The sequence below is a fragment of the Triturus cristatus genome, chromosome 6 (assembly GCF_964204655.1).
Source record: "Triturus cristatus chromosome 6, aTriCri1.1, whole genome shotgun sequence".
NCBI lineage: Eukaryota > Metazoa > Chordata > Amphibia > Caudata > Salamandridae > Triturus > Triturus cristatus.
The window spans coordinates 1,276,999,273-1,277,016,259 of NC_140589.1; positions in this window are offsets into that span (position 1 = coordinate 1,276,999,273).

The window sequence follows — 16,987 nt, forward strand, 5'->3', positions numbered from 1 at the left end:
AAGTATTTTTCTTGTTCGCGCTTTAAAAATGCGTTCTCGCACACGCGGTTGCGATTTACCGGGTCCCTGCGTTCACCGCCGAGTTTTCCTATCCGTTCGCGTGCGCCACGAGATGTTGGATTGCTGGTAGCCGGTCGCGCTATCCCGCGAGAGTTTTGCGATCGTGAACACGTCATTGCGATCGCGAACACGTCATTCGACCCAGAACAGGAAATAAGTATCGCGAGCAAGGGGGCCGCGCCCATTAGTGACCGCATGGGCAAGTTGGATATATATTTTCCCGCAAGCACGCAAAAACACATCGCGAACAGGCAGGAAAAGCAATCTCCACATCTTCGCAAAAGTTCTGCGTCCTCGCGGAGATTTTGAGCAATTTCGCGATAATTTGCAAATTCCGCCCACCCTTAATCCACACATTAAAACAATCTGTCAAAATCAGCAGTCTCTATTCCAAAAACACACATAATACTATACAAAATGGATATTAAACTACATTTAAATACATTACAAAGAACTGCAATAAATATTTTTTCATTACAAAATATATCTCAAACTTCAAATGTTATGATTTATATTTTATCTTCAAAAACAAAGGCACCATATAGTACACCTCACAAATTGGAAACTCACCTTTCAAATTGATTTGTAGATTATGAAGTATCAGAATCACACACCCGATTTTCTTATGCACACAATAAATATAATGCACTGCTCTTAGCAAAACCATAAAATGGCAAACTTTCCCTCTCTTTCTCCACACATATACATGTAAATAACAAATCACATTGCTTCCCAGGTTAATTCAAATTCTAAAACACATTTCTATTGGTTACACATATCAACCCTTGCCAACTGACCTCTAACTGAACCGAAATTGCTTCTGAAATTTTCTAGAGTATACCATTTAAAAAAAAGGTTGCTTTCTGAACCAAGCTCTACCTTTTTGCCAAATTTGGTGTAATTCCGTTCAGCAGCTCGTCCCAAAATTTCCTATGGAAATTAACATGGGGAAAATGCGTTTTGAGACCCACCTTTTTTCTCAGCCCCCACTTCACGAATTACCCCAAAACTTTTAGGGTAGGAGCTGACCTGGATAGACTTTTTGGGGGGGGAGAATTTCGGGAAGATTCGTCAAACAACGCCAAAGTTATTAGCAAATCAAAAAATGATTTTCCTATGGAAACTAGGTTCTAACTATAACTACCTACTGGTGACCGCCAGTAGGTAATATATATACACACTATACCGTCCCTGTAACCTTCGGTTCACTGAAAAAAACAAAGGTTACTGGGACATTATAGTTAGGCTAACTTTTCACTCATCCAAAACCAGAGAAATTCAGCAGTTATGGTTACCTGAGCCAACTATAACTTGCGACCCCGCAATGCACTGCTTATGACCTCGCATATTACATCACTCATGATGTGGTCAGTGACATCACTGATAACCTCAATGTTGAAATCTCAAATTTTATTACTGATGACATCTCAAATTACATCACTGATGACATCATCCAGTGACTGTCAGTTATTTCTAAACATTACTGAGTGTTAAACATATATACTAAGATAAGTGGCTGTGGGAGTGTGTGTATGGGTTAGTGAGTGGGTGTCTAAGGGGGATACAGAAGAGTGAGTTGGTATGTGGGAGACTGTATATATGAGTGAGTGGACTTGTGACATTTTGCATAGGTGAGCGAATGGGTGTGTCAGTGGGTGTATGAGTAGGTCAGTGGGTGTGTGAGTAGTATCTATATGGGTGAGTGACTGGGTATGTAAGTGAGTGTAATGTTGAATGAGACACTAAATGAGTGACTGTATGGGTGAGTGTATGGGTATGTCTGTGGCTGTAAATGGTGAAGGAGAGGGCGCATGAGTGGGTGTATGTGTAACTCAGCAGAATCATAAGGTATTTGTATGGGTGAGTCAGAAGGTACAGGGTGTGTAAGCAAGTATATGGGTGAGTGAGTTGGTGTGTTAGTGGCTGAATGGATAAGTAAATGGGTGTGTGAGTAGTGTAGAGTTGAGTAAGTGAGTGTGAAAGATGCTGTATTGGCGAGTATGTGCTTGTCCCAGTAATTGCATAGGTAAGTAAGTACATGTGTTACTCTATGTATGAGTAAGTGAGTGGGTGTTTGAGTAACTGTATGAGTGATTGAGTGGATGTGTGAGTAATAGTATGGGTGAGTGAGTAGTTGTATGAGTAGCTGTATGGGTGACTGATTAACTCTGTGAGTTGCTGTATGAGTTTATTATTGGGTGTACAAGTGTCCGTAAGTCTGTCTCACTGGATGTGTGAGTACCTGTATTGGTTAGTGAGTAGGTGAATGAGTGGCTATATATATGAGTTAGTGGTTGTGTTAGTGCCTCTATGGATGGGTAAGATTCTATATAAGTGTCATTATTCGTCTGTGAATGAGCATGTCAGTCATCTGTGGGAGTGGGTGTATGAGATATTGTATAGGGGCATGAGTGGTTGTGTGGATGATGTCATTTAAGATGTCATCTGTGAAGTCACTGAGTGATGTAATATGTGAGATTATAAGCAGTGCATTGTGGGGGACTCAAGTTATAGCTAGCTCAGGTAACTATACGTGCTGAATTTCTCTGTTTTTGGATGAGTTCAATGTTATCCTAACTATAAAGTCGCTGTAACCTTTGTTTTTTCAGTTAAATTCCATGTTGTTTCAGTTCTATTACCTAACTGTAACGTTCCTGTAATTTCTTTTCTAATGAATTTCTGTTCTTTAAAATTCTTATTCTATTTCCTAATGATAACATCTCTGTAATGTTTGTTTTTTTAAGTGAATTTCTAAAGTTTTTATGATTCTATTTCCTAGCTATAATGTCCTTGTTTCTTTTGGGAGTGATTTTGTTCAATTTTGTCACTATAAGATCTGTGTAACCGTTCGTGTTTTCAGCAAAATTTGTAAGGTCTTTTAATGTTGTTTTAAAAGTTTAATGACCCAATAATCTTTAGTTTTCTCAGTGAATATGCCATGTTTTTAATATTAATTAAAAGTATAAAACTGTTGCAGCTTTTCTTTTTTTTCTTGTGATTTCAGTTGGTTAGTGCAATTATATTTTCTATTTGTGATATGGAAGATATTAAACTACAGATTTGTTGTTGAATGCGAAATTATGTTTTAGGAGTGTTCTGTCTTTTTCTCAAAAAAATTATTCGTCAGAACAATGTCAGTCACCTCGATGACATCGTTGTTAATGATGACTCTAAATATTGTGACAAGTAGTATTTGGTAATGCGGTTATCGTGAATATGGCATTATTTTATAAAAGTTTGATAGACACATAAATGATAACTAAAATTACAGATTCAGGACACTACAATATTGTAGAAACATGTATTTGTGTAACTACTTTTATGATAAAGTAGTTTTCATTTATAATTTTGTGTTCGCAATGAAGCTGGTCTCCACAATAACTTTGTTGTCCGTGACAATGCTAAATGTTGCTACAAGTAGTATCCAGTGATGCGGTTACCGTGAATATCACAGTTTTTATATAAGTTTCATACACATATAAACAGTCATTCTACTTACACATTGAGGGAAGTAGTTTATTGATATAGCATAGAAACATGTATTTGTAAACTAATTTTATAACAAAACATCTTTTTTTTATATTTCCGCGTTCGCAAATATGCTGGTACGGGCAAAGATGATTTGACCTGGAAATGAAGAGGTCTGATTGAAGGTGTCCCTTTTCATTAACGTTAAAAGGAAGTTCCCACCTGTTTCTTCCTTCTTGAATGTTCCTCTGTGGGATTGGAACACATTTGGAGCTTTGGTGGGGATATTTATTTTTAAAAATTGAGCATTTTTGTGTCTTGTATGTGCTTTTTACAACAATAAAATGGCATCAGGATTAACTGAGAAGGAAGAACATCTGCCCAGCCAATATGAGAAGCAGGAGGTGCCAACAAGAGAGGAAGATCCTGATGATAAAGGGCCACCACCCAAGAAGCAGAGTGTGGCTTGGGATGACTTTTACAGTCCCTTCCAGTGAGAACAAGACTGCTGCAAAATTAGTAAAATATGCATTGTGCAACAAAACTCTTTCGCGTGGTATTACCAAAAACTGCTGTGGTGCGTAATGCCGGCAGTGCATCCCGGCACGAAAATCAACATTTACTCATTTGTTTTAGGATTTAACTTCTGTTGTGTTTTCACTTTATTGCTTTAGTGAATTGTTTTGGTTCACCCTGACAAGGATTATGGTTGTTTCTTAAGTGGGGCTCCCACTCCTCTCAACCAATAACCCAACTATCTACAAACCTCTATCCATAGACCATTCAGAGCTCAGTGGCCAGAATCACTCTCAACTTCCCACGCCATACTTACATCACTCTACACCTGAAGGAGCTCCACTGGCTCTCCATACACAAACAAGAGCAGTTCAAACTAGTCAATAACACTTCCAGGACACTATATTACAGTCCTCCAGCATACCTCAACAATAGCATCTGCTTTCACAATCCTTCCAAACATCTCCGCTCGTCCAGACTCCTACTTGCACACATCCTACGCATATGAAAAACTAGATCCATCAGTCAAGCCTTCTCAACGTCTCTCTTAAAACATGGGACAACCTGCCACATAGGAGCCTTCTCCTAACTTCTTGAATTTTGCAAGACACTGAAGACCTGGATTTTGAAGTAGTCTGATTAGGACTTGAAATTAACAACACTCACACCTGCTCAGCTCCAGGATAACCTTCCGCATGATAGTGAGCTCTACAAATCTGTATAACATAACACAACGTGACATGATATCACATGACATGACATAGTACAGCATAGCATAGTATAACATAACATAACAAAATATAACTATATCTAATATCCTGATCACATTCTATACTACCTTACATATATTCACATATTTTCTGCTTATCTTCTGGGTCTGTAAAGCCTTGAGATCTTAGTCCACACTGTGGCGATCTCCGCTAAGTGTGTAGAATGTTAAATACAGTAGCAAAGTCACTACTAGTAGTAACTTTACAGTCATATTTGACAAGTTTACTGACTCCACCCATTTTTCAGGTGGTGGTGACATGTAAGTCTATATTTTTGATTAACTTTAAATCGTCAAAGGTGAATAGCCAAAAGTGGTAAAGTTACCCAAAATAGTGCATTTACTTGTAGTAAATCTACACATGTAGATGTGCCTTCGCGAATAGGCCCCCAAGTCTATTGTCTTTGTCTCCATCTCTTTAATGGTCTGCTGATTAATCCACTGTTCATTAATCCACAGTGTCAATGTTTATTCACCTAACCTTACATCAACCCTCAATAAACAAAGGGTCATACATACGAAAGTCTTTCCATTGAAAAGTCAATGCAAATGGCTTTGCGAATGCAAAGTTTAATTTCACAATGTACAAAGGCATGCAAAGACAGAAAAGGAGCTGTAGTTAGAAAATGTTTGGTCCATGACCCCAGTTGGGAAAAGCAATTGCAAAACCACTTTGTGAATCCCTATTGGAATGTACATAAAACTATAAAGTTAAGAAACACCTGCTATGTTAGCAAACTTTGCACCTGACCAAGCTAAGTGCAAAATATGTGGAAACTATAGAAGGAGGCTCTTTTAGAGTTGCAATGCACAAGTAGGATAATGACAGTGCCATGTTTTGCAGTTCTTTGAGACGAGCCTCTGCGTTAGAGTTGATAAGGATTTTCAAATATGAGACAGCACAAAGGGATTCTTCGCAAAAGGTTCCAATCTGACCATCTCATTAATGTTACTGTGGAGGGAACCAGCTTGCAAATTACTGCAAATAGTCCAAAATGCTGGCATGAAGTTCTGCATGGGATGTCCAAATTCCATCATTCACATTTGCAAAGTGCAGGATTGGATGGAGGTCTGCTCTTCCCTTTGGCCCTCTGTCCCAGTATTTGCAAGAAGTCACAACTCAATTCCTGGTCCATTCATATTAATGAGGTGGGTGGTCTGTAATGTGTAGCAAAATGTCCTTTTGAGCTGAAAAGGATTTGAAAATCCATCACACTGCAAAGGGGGTTTCTGTTGTGCTGGGGGTTTTGTTGTGCTGTGACTAGCCTCTTTTGTGCATCTGGCCCCAGATGGTACGCTACCACAAAAAAGGTTGGACGCTGTTCCAAAGATCGGGTCCAGAGATTGACTCATATGTCTTATAAAAAAGACAAAAAGAAAAAGGGGGAGTCCTAGGTTGAACGGACCCACCACAAGGGGGAAAGCACATGTCTTGCCTCTTGTTGCCCTCACACACCCCGAGGGGTGTCATGCTTCATCATCGGGCTATGCTCCTCGTTGGGCCGGGGCTGCAATTCCCAACGGCCCCCCCGAAGGATCACTTTCTCGGAGATCTGTTTAAGGCATGCCGGATGGTATATGAGGGTGTGTGGGGTGTGGGTTCTTATTGAGGGTAGCTAGAATGTGTGCAAAGTGAACTAAAAATGACTGGGGGTTATATTGATTTAGTAACCCTCCTGCCAACAATAAAAACTCTAATTTAGAGTATGGTCCCCAAGGACACATTGTGCCTCGGAGTCATTAAAACGGTCAACATGTTTCACGCCTCTGTCGCCGCTAGGGTCGTTGGCGCTTCATCAGGACCAAAGATCTGCAAAAAGTAGTGAAATGCACGTGAGTGTGTACGTGAATATAAAATTAAAAAATATATATATAAATACCCACAATGTATGTCAGGGCGGGCCAATTGTACTGCTCCTGACCATGACCTAGGACAAAGAAACAAAAGAAGATACAGTTACAAGGGACGTGCAACGTAGTGTGCCACAATCGTGATGGTATACAACACAACTCAGTACTACTCATTTTAGCAGCCTAAGGCAAAGATGATGAGAGAATCCTCCTGGTTTTCAAATCTATTAACATATCTAAACAGAAGGTGCCCAAACTTTCCATCTATCTTACTGCTTGTCAGTGTGTTTTTCCATGATTGTGTTTGCATGCTTTGAAAGTAAAATTTAAATATTATCAAAAAATATACAGCAATCTATGTAGGAAGATGGCTCTGTATATATCATACAAAAAAGAGGTACAATGTGCACAGAGTCCAGTGAATCCCTAAAGGTATGGCAGAGGTTAGGGTAGATAATACTCTGCTCTCATTTTAGATGGGCTGAGAAGTTAGGCTTATCTGAGGGTAGTGTGAATGCATTTGGTGTACATACTCATGCAAGGCAAGAACACACACTCAATGACTGACTCCAAGCCAATTTTTGTAGAAAAATATTACTTTATTTACTCTTATTTCTAGGAACCAGGTTGAACTCAGTTACAAGTAAGTAGACCTTTGTGCAATATTTTCAAGTTACTGGCAATTGGTTTGTATAGCATTAAACAATACTTTACATGTGAATAAATTGTTTTCAGTACAGAAAAAGATACTTTGTATTTAGGATCACACTTAGTACAGTACAGTGAGAGACCAATGCAATCCAATGGGAAAAAGAGAAGTGAGTAACTTACAGGTAGGTAAAATGTTTTGAGATTCAGTCTCCAGGGGTTTTGGTCACACTTGGGCAAGGGTTGGACCAAGGTAGGTACTGTACCACCAGCGGCACTGGGGCGGCTGGGTGCAGAGGTCACTGGGCCAAATGTAATTCTATGGAGACTGTGGACACCTCAAAGAGGCACCGGTTACAAGTAAGTACCTGCTGTTCAGGGACACAGGCCCTGGGGGTTAAGATCAGCACTGGAGGGGTTACCAAAGAGCACTGAAGCTGCACCATCAGTGGCGCTGGGGCGGCCAGGTGCAGAGTGCAGAGGAGGTGTCGGGAGCCTTGCTGAAACCAATGGAGATCCTTGGTTGGAGAGAACAGCTGGAGGCTCAGTTCTGAAGGTTGGCTGAAGGAATCCCATGACTGGAGAGGTAAGTTGAATAGTGGGGGGGAATGCCAAAATACCGACAGCTGGGCACTCCTAGGCCTGGGGGCTTGGGGTGCAGTGGTGTGTTTAGGCATCGGGTTTCTCTCACCAGCTTCTGTCGTGGTCGAGGAGACCCTTCAGGTTGAGGCTGCAGGCATTGAGGAGGAGGTCAGGAGAGGTTGTCCAACGCTGGATTGCAGGTCAGGATCGCCGGTGAGACTTCACTGGGTCGCTGGACCTCTGGACTCAGGCTGTGTGAGTTGGAGCAGAGTGGTTTAAGTGTTGAGGATCTGTCTGGAACCGGGGTTCTTGTGTTGGTTCCTTTGCTGGAGAAATCTGGTGTCATGAAGAACAGGGTCTTTGTTGAAGACATCACAGGTCACCAGGGTTCTTGGAGGTTTATGGCTGCGGGCCACACTGGTTTCTTGGAGCAGGGTTGCTGGTTGAAGAGACAGGTCTGTAGGGGTGGGCCAAGTCAGTTGTTGGCTTCTTCTCCACTGCTACACAGCTCTTCTGCCCTTCTTCTTCGTAGGTTATCGAATCTGAGGAACACGGTTAGGGTGAGCCCTTAAATACTGAATTTAAGGGTGTTACTAAGCTTGTGGGGCAGTAGCCAATGGCTACTGTCCCCTAGGGTGATTACACTCTTTGGGTGCCCACTCCCTTCAGAGAGAGAGAGAGAGACACATCCTGGTTCCTATTGGACCTAATTCTCCAAATCAAGATGGAGAATTTCTCAGAGAGGGCTACACCTCAACTCCAGTCAACCCTAGGGGTGTGCTAGGCTGAGGTGAACACTCCTACTCTGCTTACAAATTCTTCCGCCTGTCCTGCTGCCAGAAGTGGGGTTTGGACAGGGGTTTGGGCATCTCCCCTAGTTGGAGCTGCCCAAATCAGCACATCACAAGGTGAGAGTCTTTGAGGCTCACCACCAAGTGTTGCTGTTCCTGCCAGGGGGAAGTGTGAAGCATCTCCACCCAGTGTAGGCTTTGTTTCTGACCTCCGAGAGCACAAAGGCTCTCACCCCTTGAGGTCAGAAATCTATGTGGTGGTGGCTGACTGGTGGGGACTAGTCAGCCAATACACTAGAGGTTGTTTATTTTTCAGGGAACATCGCTAAGATGCCCTCTGAGTGCATTTTATAATAAATCTATCACTGGCATCAGTGTGAGTTTATTATGCTGAGAAGCTTGATACCAAACTTCTCAGTCTTCAGTAAAGCCATCATGGAGTTGTGGAGTTCATGTTGACAAACTCCCAGCCCATGTACTCAAAATGTACTCACTGCACTTACAATGCCTGTGAATGACCCAGACACTATGGGGGATATTCCTCATGCAGCTATCCCTTCACCTGGGGTATGGTACACCCTGCCTTAGGACTGTGAGACCTGCTAGAGGGGTGACCTATCCATGCCACAGGCAGTGAGGGTCAGCATGGCACACAGGGATGTGTGCCATGTTTACTCTTCATTTTAGTCTATGCCAAATGACTAAGCCTGAAATGGCAGTGTGTGTGTGTTCAGGCAAGGGGTCTCTGAGGGTAGCACAATATATATTGCAGCCCTCAGAGGCCCTCTCTGGTCACAAGGCCCTTGGTACCAGGGGTACATTTTACAAGGGACTTACATGTGGCCTAGAGGTGTGCCAATTGTGGAAACAAAGGTACAATTTTAGAAAAGAACACAGGTGCTGGGGCCTTGTTATCAGGGTCCCTGCTCACGCTCAGTAAAGTTGGCATCAGCTATCTGGCAAAAAGTTAGGGGGTAACAATACAAAAAGGGGCACCTTCTTAGAATCTATTTTCAATTAACAGTATGAAAAAATCATAATAAGGATTATGTGTAAAATACTGCACATTGGAGCTGCTACAGAGAACAAAGAAATATGCATCTGTGGGGCTACTTCTGCATTGAATGGTGATTTATTTTCCATCTTCCTTAAGATAATCAGGAATGAAGGAGAGTTGGATCATAAATATAGACTTTGCCTCCTGGCCAGGCATTCTTCAAAGTTGTGTGCTCTTATACGGATAGAATCATTCACCCATCTCTAGCCCCTCAACGACCGATCACCAGAGGAGTTTGAGCATTGAATTAGATCCACATGAGTGAATATGAATAGCTATCACTGAAATGTAAAAAACAGAGGGGTATAATCCCAAAAATGCTGCCAATCCCATGCTGTCATGCCATACCCATCTGAAGGGAAACAAGGGAGATCCCAGATGCCTTTCAGCTATTTTGGCCTTTATCAATGAATTGCAGCTTTGGTCACCACCCTTGAAACCAAACATCAGCGTACCTAGAATTTATGTGTCAAGAGGTGAAGGTATCACAACTGTGATGGATGGATAAACTCAAGCCAATATGAACCATAGGCCATTGGCCTGGATACATTCCAGTCACATCACTTCTACTTTTCTGTGTGAGCATACACTAACCTTTTGCAAATCAGGTCCTGCCCCAAAAAAATGGTAGCCTTGCCCCAACTACAAAGAATAAATTGAAGCAGGAACTACATTGATGGTAACAGGGTCCTCTGTTTTAGGCATGATCCTGTCTGATATTGTGTAATCTGGAAAGGCTCATTTGGTGAATAAATAATGTGTCCTTTTTCATATCCACGCTGCTTTCTTGTTTGCATCTCCTTACATGTCATAAATAGTGTTTGTGGTATTCCATATTGAATGTTTGCTGTTCTAAAAAAACAAATTCCAGAACAGATATTATGCCTAAATCTATAGTCCAAACTTTAAGTAGAAATGCAAAGCCTGCTCCTTCTAAGCAGGGAGCAGAGATGTAACAGAGTCTGATAAATATTGAGTGACAGGTGAGAAGAGAGGGAAAAAACAAAGAAAAGAGATCAGCCAGAAAGACTACAGAAAAGTGGAGTGCTTGGGGAAGAAGAGGGCAATATTGTTGAGGTAAGTAGAAACCATGGAGAGGGTTAGAGGGAATTATTACGTATTGTATGGATGTGTGGAAGAATGATAGGCGCTGCCGAGGAGAAGATGAGGAAGTAGTGCGTATGCAGGTGAGGTGCTCTGAGAAGAGAGAGAGAGAAGGGTCGATGAGTATCAATTGAAAAATGGGATAGAGAAATGGAAGAATAATTGAAATGTAGAAAATGGACTGAAGGGAGACAAGACTAGTGTAGAAGCAAGTGGGAGGAACATAAATGAAAGGGCAGAGGACACAACACAGGAATTTCAGTATAGGAGAAACCCAGAGTGAGAGGGAAAAGAAAGAAAGTATTGCCAAATTGGTGAGATATCAAATACTTGTGAGTGGCAAAGTAGCAATTCGCTGAACCCATTAGCAAGTCATAGCAATTCACTAAAATGTAACTGTTGCAAAATGAGCTGCACCTATTTAGTATGCTCAAATATTTTGCTTCTTGATCACTCGGTTTTGAAATTTGTACTGTCAGGGAGTCTCACTACTTGTGTCTCATCCACGGTAATCACATTGTAAATGGACTGTGTGTGTTTACTCCCAGTATCTGCTTTTTAGATAAGGTAACTGCGTTGGTAGCTGGTTTCATGTGAGGGCTGCGCATATGAGACTACCGTTGTGCACAGCCCTGTAAGTGCACACAGGTAGCCTGACGCAGAAGGGACTCTGCAAGGTTCAGTGGTGGCCTGGGATAGGAGGCCTCATAATATCAGTGAGCACTCATGTCAAGTCAGTATGGTTTATGCTATTTGGAACGGGTGTAAAGGCAGGCCCCAGATAGGTTTGTTCTTCTGACAATAACATTCACATAATTGTATTCCTCGGCTTACACTAAGTAAATCTTGCCTGTTTTAATCTTTATGGGCACTCTTGGTGCAAGCCTTGTGGGCAGATCTTCTTTGGCAAAGGAAGCTCATCAAGGATGAAGTCAATAAAATGATAAACACTCCCTTAAAAAATGCATTTCAGGAGCACATCCGGCCCAGAGAGCTGGGCACTATGGAGTTGATGTGTCACAACCTCTTATTTCATACTTCATACAGCTCTTCAAAGCAGTGGAAAGGCTAACTGAGTATGTTGAATATTTTTTTTGACATCATGACAGCAGCCCCTCTCCCAGGAGGAGCATTATTAGCAGTAAGATTAAATCTAGTTTTGAGAGATTGACGGACAGATTTGGCTCAAAGAGCAGTGGTCTTGAGGATGCCATTTGAGGGAACCCATTTGTTAGGGCCTGAGCTAGAGAACAAGGTTCACAAGTTATTCAAATAAAAACAAATTGTCTTCAACTAAGCAAAACAATTTAATGACTATTAGTCACTTTAGAAGTATTAATTTCATAAGCCCTTCAAGAAGTAGCTTTGACTGAAATGAATTCTTGAACCCAAATGCCATAGTGAAAAGCCACAAAAGCAAAAATAGGGCTTCCCTTACAAACATCATAGGTCCTGACAATGCCGAATCTGGCCTGCTATTTCCGGTTCTAGGAAAAATTCGGAATTTTCACCAAGCATAGATGGAGCCTACTTCAGATGTACGAATACTTCAGATAAGCAAACCAGGGTACAGGGTCGAGTTTGTAAATCTACCCCTGTATTCGGGAACCAGACCAACACCGTGGCATCACACCAAGGAAAAGAAAAAAGCCCTGGTTGAAAACGTATTCCCTCTGATTTTGAAGGAAGAAATTGCAATAGTAACCATGCAAAAGAGAGAGAAGGGTTTTTACTCAAATATATTTCTTTTCCCAAAAATTTCAGAAGGATTCAGGATGGTGCTCAAACAGTAGAAATCTCACCAAGAGGTGAAATCAACCCTCTTCAAAATAGAGGCATTGTAAAAGATTATTCCCCTCATTTCAGAGTGCAATTGATGACTGTGGATTCACACGATGCATATTTCCATCTACCAATAGACATTGAGCATCAGAGATTTCTCAGGCTCTGCATCGAGAAGGAACATTTCCTATTCAACGTCCTGCCATTTGGTCCCAAAGTACTCCCCAGGGTGCATAAAAAGGTCCCAGAACCTGTGGCGTCTTTGCATCTGCAGGCTGTGAAAGATATACCTCTATCTCAACGGAAACATGCACATTCAAGAGATCAGGCATTGAAGGAAATGATTGTGGTGTGCAACTCTCTGAGGTAGCACAGTTTCTTATTGAATATCGGGAAACATCAGTTATAACCCTCTCAGGATCTAACTTTAATCATAACAGGATTCTGAATGAATTTAAACAGAGGGTTTCTCCCTCCATCAATAGCAGAGTACTTGAACAAGGTGTTATTGAGTATGATTCACAAGCAATCAGTAATAGCTAATGACTGTGTTTTGAAGGGCAATTCAGCATTTGCTAAATTTGACTGCAAGACACAAACTCATAGATCAGAGAATTCGGTGTTAGCTGCAGACGTGAACAAACAAGGGGGGACAAGGTTGAAGCCTTTGAACTCAGTAGCATGTCAACTAATAATCTGGGGTGAAGTATCTCTTCATAGCTGTGATTCATGTAAGGGGAAGGGACAATGTTGAGGCAGACAATCTAAATCATATATTCTTGTTGTCTCAAGCATTGTCTCTATCCAAGAGAGTAATTCAAATGATATGCAATAAGGTTTGGGACACTATTTCTGGATCTCTTTTCCTTCCCCTATCAGTGCTCAAGTTCCCAGGTTCTGCTCTAGAAATGTGGAGAAAGGGGTTTGGCCAGTAGATGCTGTTTCAGCAATGTGGCCTCACAAGTGTATTTATGCTTTCTCTCCTTTCTCATTAATTCCTAAGATGTTGTCAAGATTGCAAAAGGAGGACAAGGAAGTAATTATAGTGGTTCCATTATGGTCCAGGAAGTTATTGTTATCCATTCTTAATTGATTGTCAATCCAAACCTATTTGATTCTTCCCCTGTCTTCACCTCCGCTGATGAACTTGGAAACTCTACCACAGAGGTTCCATCTTTTGGGGTGGAAGTTGACAAGAAGGGGTTGCAGAATAAAAGGAATCTTGAGACATTTAGCTAATGCAATGTAAGAGTCTATGGTGTTCCTAGAATTTATTATCCCCTTTTGAATGTGCTCTCGTAGCAGTTCTCCACTTCATGTGTTTTGGCAAGCTATCAGTATCGACTTTGAAAGTTCAGTGGGCAGATATCAGAGTACTTAGAAGCCGTTAGGATACATTGAAAGATGCAGAAGAATTTGTAACCATTGTTTACTTAATGTGATCTATTCTTGGTGTTGAGAGCCTTAGCCGATCACCCATTTGAGTCACTTACATCAGCAAAACTCACATTTCTCAGCATGAAGGAGGCATTTTTGGTGGTGAATATCTCAACCAGGGGAACTAGGGACATTGGGGTTCTATTGGCAAGCAAACTCTTTGTGGGTATTAAAAAAGATGGGGAAAATCCTTAGAATAGGTCCTTCTTTCACATCAAAAACAACTATGTCCTTTCATAGAGAGCTGGAAGTTATTCTTCTAGTTTCATCCAGTTTCCTATGTCTTTTAAAGAGGCCGGACAGCATTTATTGGATGTTAAGAGGGCTTTGTTAATCTACCTAGAAAGATCTTCATGTTTCAGGGGGTCAAAGAGTCTTGTTGCCCCATTTGGACCTTTAGCAAGACACAAAAGACTCTACAGTGTCTACAAACCCATGAATGAAACCTACAAAACCATTCGCTTATTCTCTAGCAGAATTAATCATGCCTGACCGAATTCAGGGACATGGAGATATAGCCATCTCGACCTCGTTGGCAGAGGTCAAAGTAGTTCCTTTGTCTGAGATATGCATAATTGTGACCTGGGCAGTTTAGAATACCTTATCAGTCATTATAGATGGCAAGATGTTTCGAATGTAGGAAATCATTTCAGTGTAGGGGTCTTACATTCTGCATAACACTAAATAACATGGGTATTCTTGAAATAATCAACCATAAAGGTGGTTTTGCAGTGATAAATATCTGTGGGAAATGAAGGCCCTCAATAGCTTTGGTGTGAAGCATTATTAATGAAGGAGACGAGGAGATGGGGTGTGGACGTAATGGCTAATTTCCTTTGCAATAAGCGAAATAAACATTTATAACCTAGTTTACGGAAACACATCAAAATTAAGTAGCCCTGTACCGAACCCTTTTTTGCCCCGCAGGCAGCACTTTAGACCGGGTCCCTTGACCTCTTGGGAGGAGGAGCTATGAGACCCGACGGGCGCCATAAAGCAGACTGGGTTCCCCGCTGTGCAGGACTCAGACCGTGACGCAGACCAGGGCCAAGATGGGCCTGTATGAGCCCGTCAGAGACCGAAGGAGGCGGGGCTGGGCCTCCCCCCTTAGAAGTACTGTAAGGGTTGACTGGGGAGGGTGGGGGTGTGCTTGTTAATGATAAATGCAGCCCTTGACCAAGCAGGAGCTATAAACATTGCACTCTAATTTAAGAGAGGTTTTGACTGTGGTACTGTAGTGTAGAAATACGTTGGCTCTAAGTATACTTGGCCTAAGGGAAGATTTTTATTATTTTTCTTCTTCAAGTGGCTGATACAAGCCCTATTAAAATATAGCCTAGTTTCTCCTAGTAGCATATATATTATCTTGCACGTCTGGCCTGGATTTGCTAATACTGACTATAAACCTGTGTGGGGAGGATTAAGATGGGTAAAAGGAAGACGGGATCTACTGCCTCGGCCATCACAGGAGTGGGTGGGCAACAATCCCAGATGAATTTCCTGACAGGAGCTATGGTGGCAATCGAGGAGCAAGTCAACTTAGTTGAGGAGTCCTTGACGCAAGGGAGGGTGGGTACGATGGTTACAGTTAACAGCACTGTTAACACACTTAGCACCTCTCCCAGTGGTTTATGGGAGGGAATGATAGCTCAGGCACCCCAAAATGGGTGTGTGCAAGAATCCTCAGGGCAGATCTACGTGAGTCATCTGGAGTGCAAACTCACAGCCACCATCTAAATGATCTAGAAACCCTGAGGGGGTCCAAAATCCAATCTCCCTAATGAGTAAGAAAGTTACTACAAAGAAAAGGAAGAATCCAAGCAAACAGATCAAAAATGATGAAGGTAGGAGGGCTGCATCCTCTATGGTATCCTCTACCAATGCTCTGATTGTGGGTCAGTAAGTTGAACTTAATAAAATCCTGAAGAAAATAGATGATTTGCATAATTATGTTATTGATTCATTAACTAGACTGACGGCGAGAGTGGGGGCTATTGAAGGTATCTTAAACAACCAAGCCACATGTAGCATTAATAAAGTAAAATCTAATAGAGTCCTTCTTCATAGCAGCTCAAAACCTACATGCAGAGAATCCGCTCCTTCAAACTGCCCTGCAAGAAAGCATGGTCTCCAATACTATGGTCAGCCGGGTTTCTCCTGTTACAACTTTAGTTCCGCCAACCTCTATTAGTTTACCGGCTGTGTACGAGGCGGACAACTACTCAAGAAACTATAGATTGAAAGATAATAGGGACGGTGGGAATCCGGTATGGCCGCCACAATCTAAGGTGTCTATGTGTAATAACACTCTTGAATTACCCCCTGCAGTATCTCTATACACAATAATTCTGGCCAACGTGCCAGCCTTAACTCTGCAAGCGACTGAAACATGGGAGGCTTTACGCAATAAATCTCGATTTTGGCTGGGCGGGAAAACTGGTTTGACTGAAGCTCTTTTTGCAAAATTTAAAATGGCCAGACAAGTTTCCTGGGTGGGGCGTGACCATAAATCCCAACAGGGCGATTGTGTTGTACTGACATGTAGTGATCCACTCTTAGTACAGGCTATTCTATCAAGGGCAGGGAATTTAAATATAGCATACAGGGTCATTAATGTTTTACCCCTAGGGTATTTCTATCACCCACGTGTTTTAAATCAATACTTAACTAAGGTCGAGGGACCACAGGCTAATGTTATGAGAAGCTACAATGTTCTGGTATGCAATTGTTTTGACATACTTCCCACACTAGAGGACATAGATTGACCAATTGTCATAGATGAACCTAGTGCCCATAGAGAGATTTGGGCTGCGCGAGCCACCACTAACACCTTAGGTATCCTTAAGGGCTCTCATACAAACCCGACTATCAGTCCGGGGCCCTTGCCCCCATAGGGCCCTTTGTAATACTCTCTGATTTAAC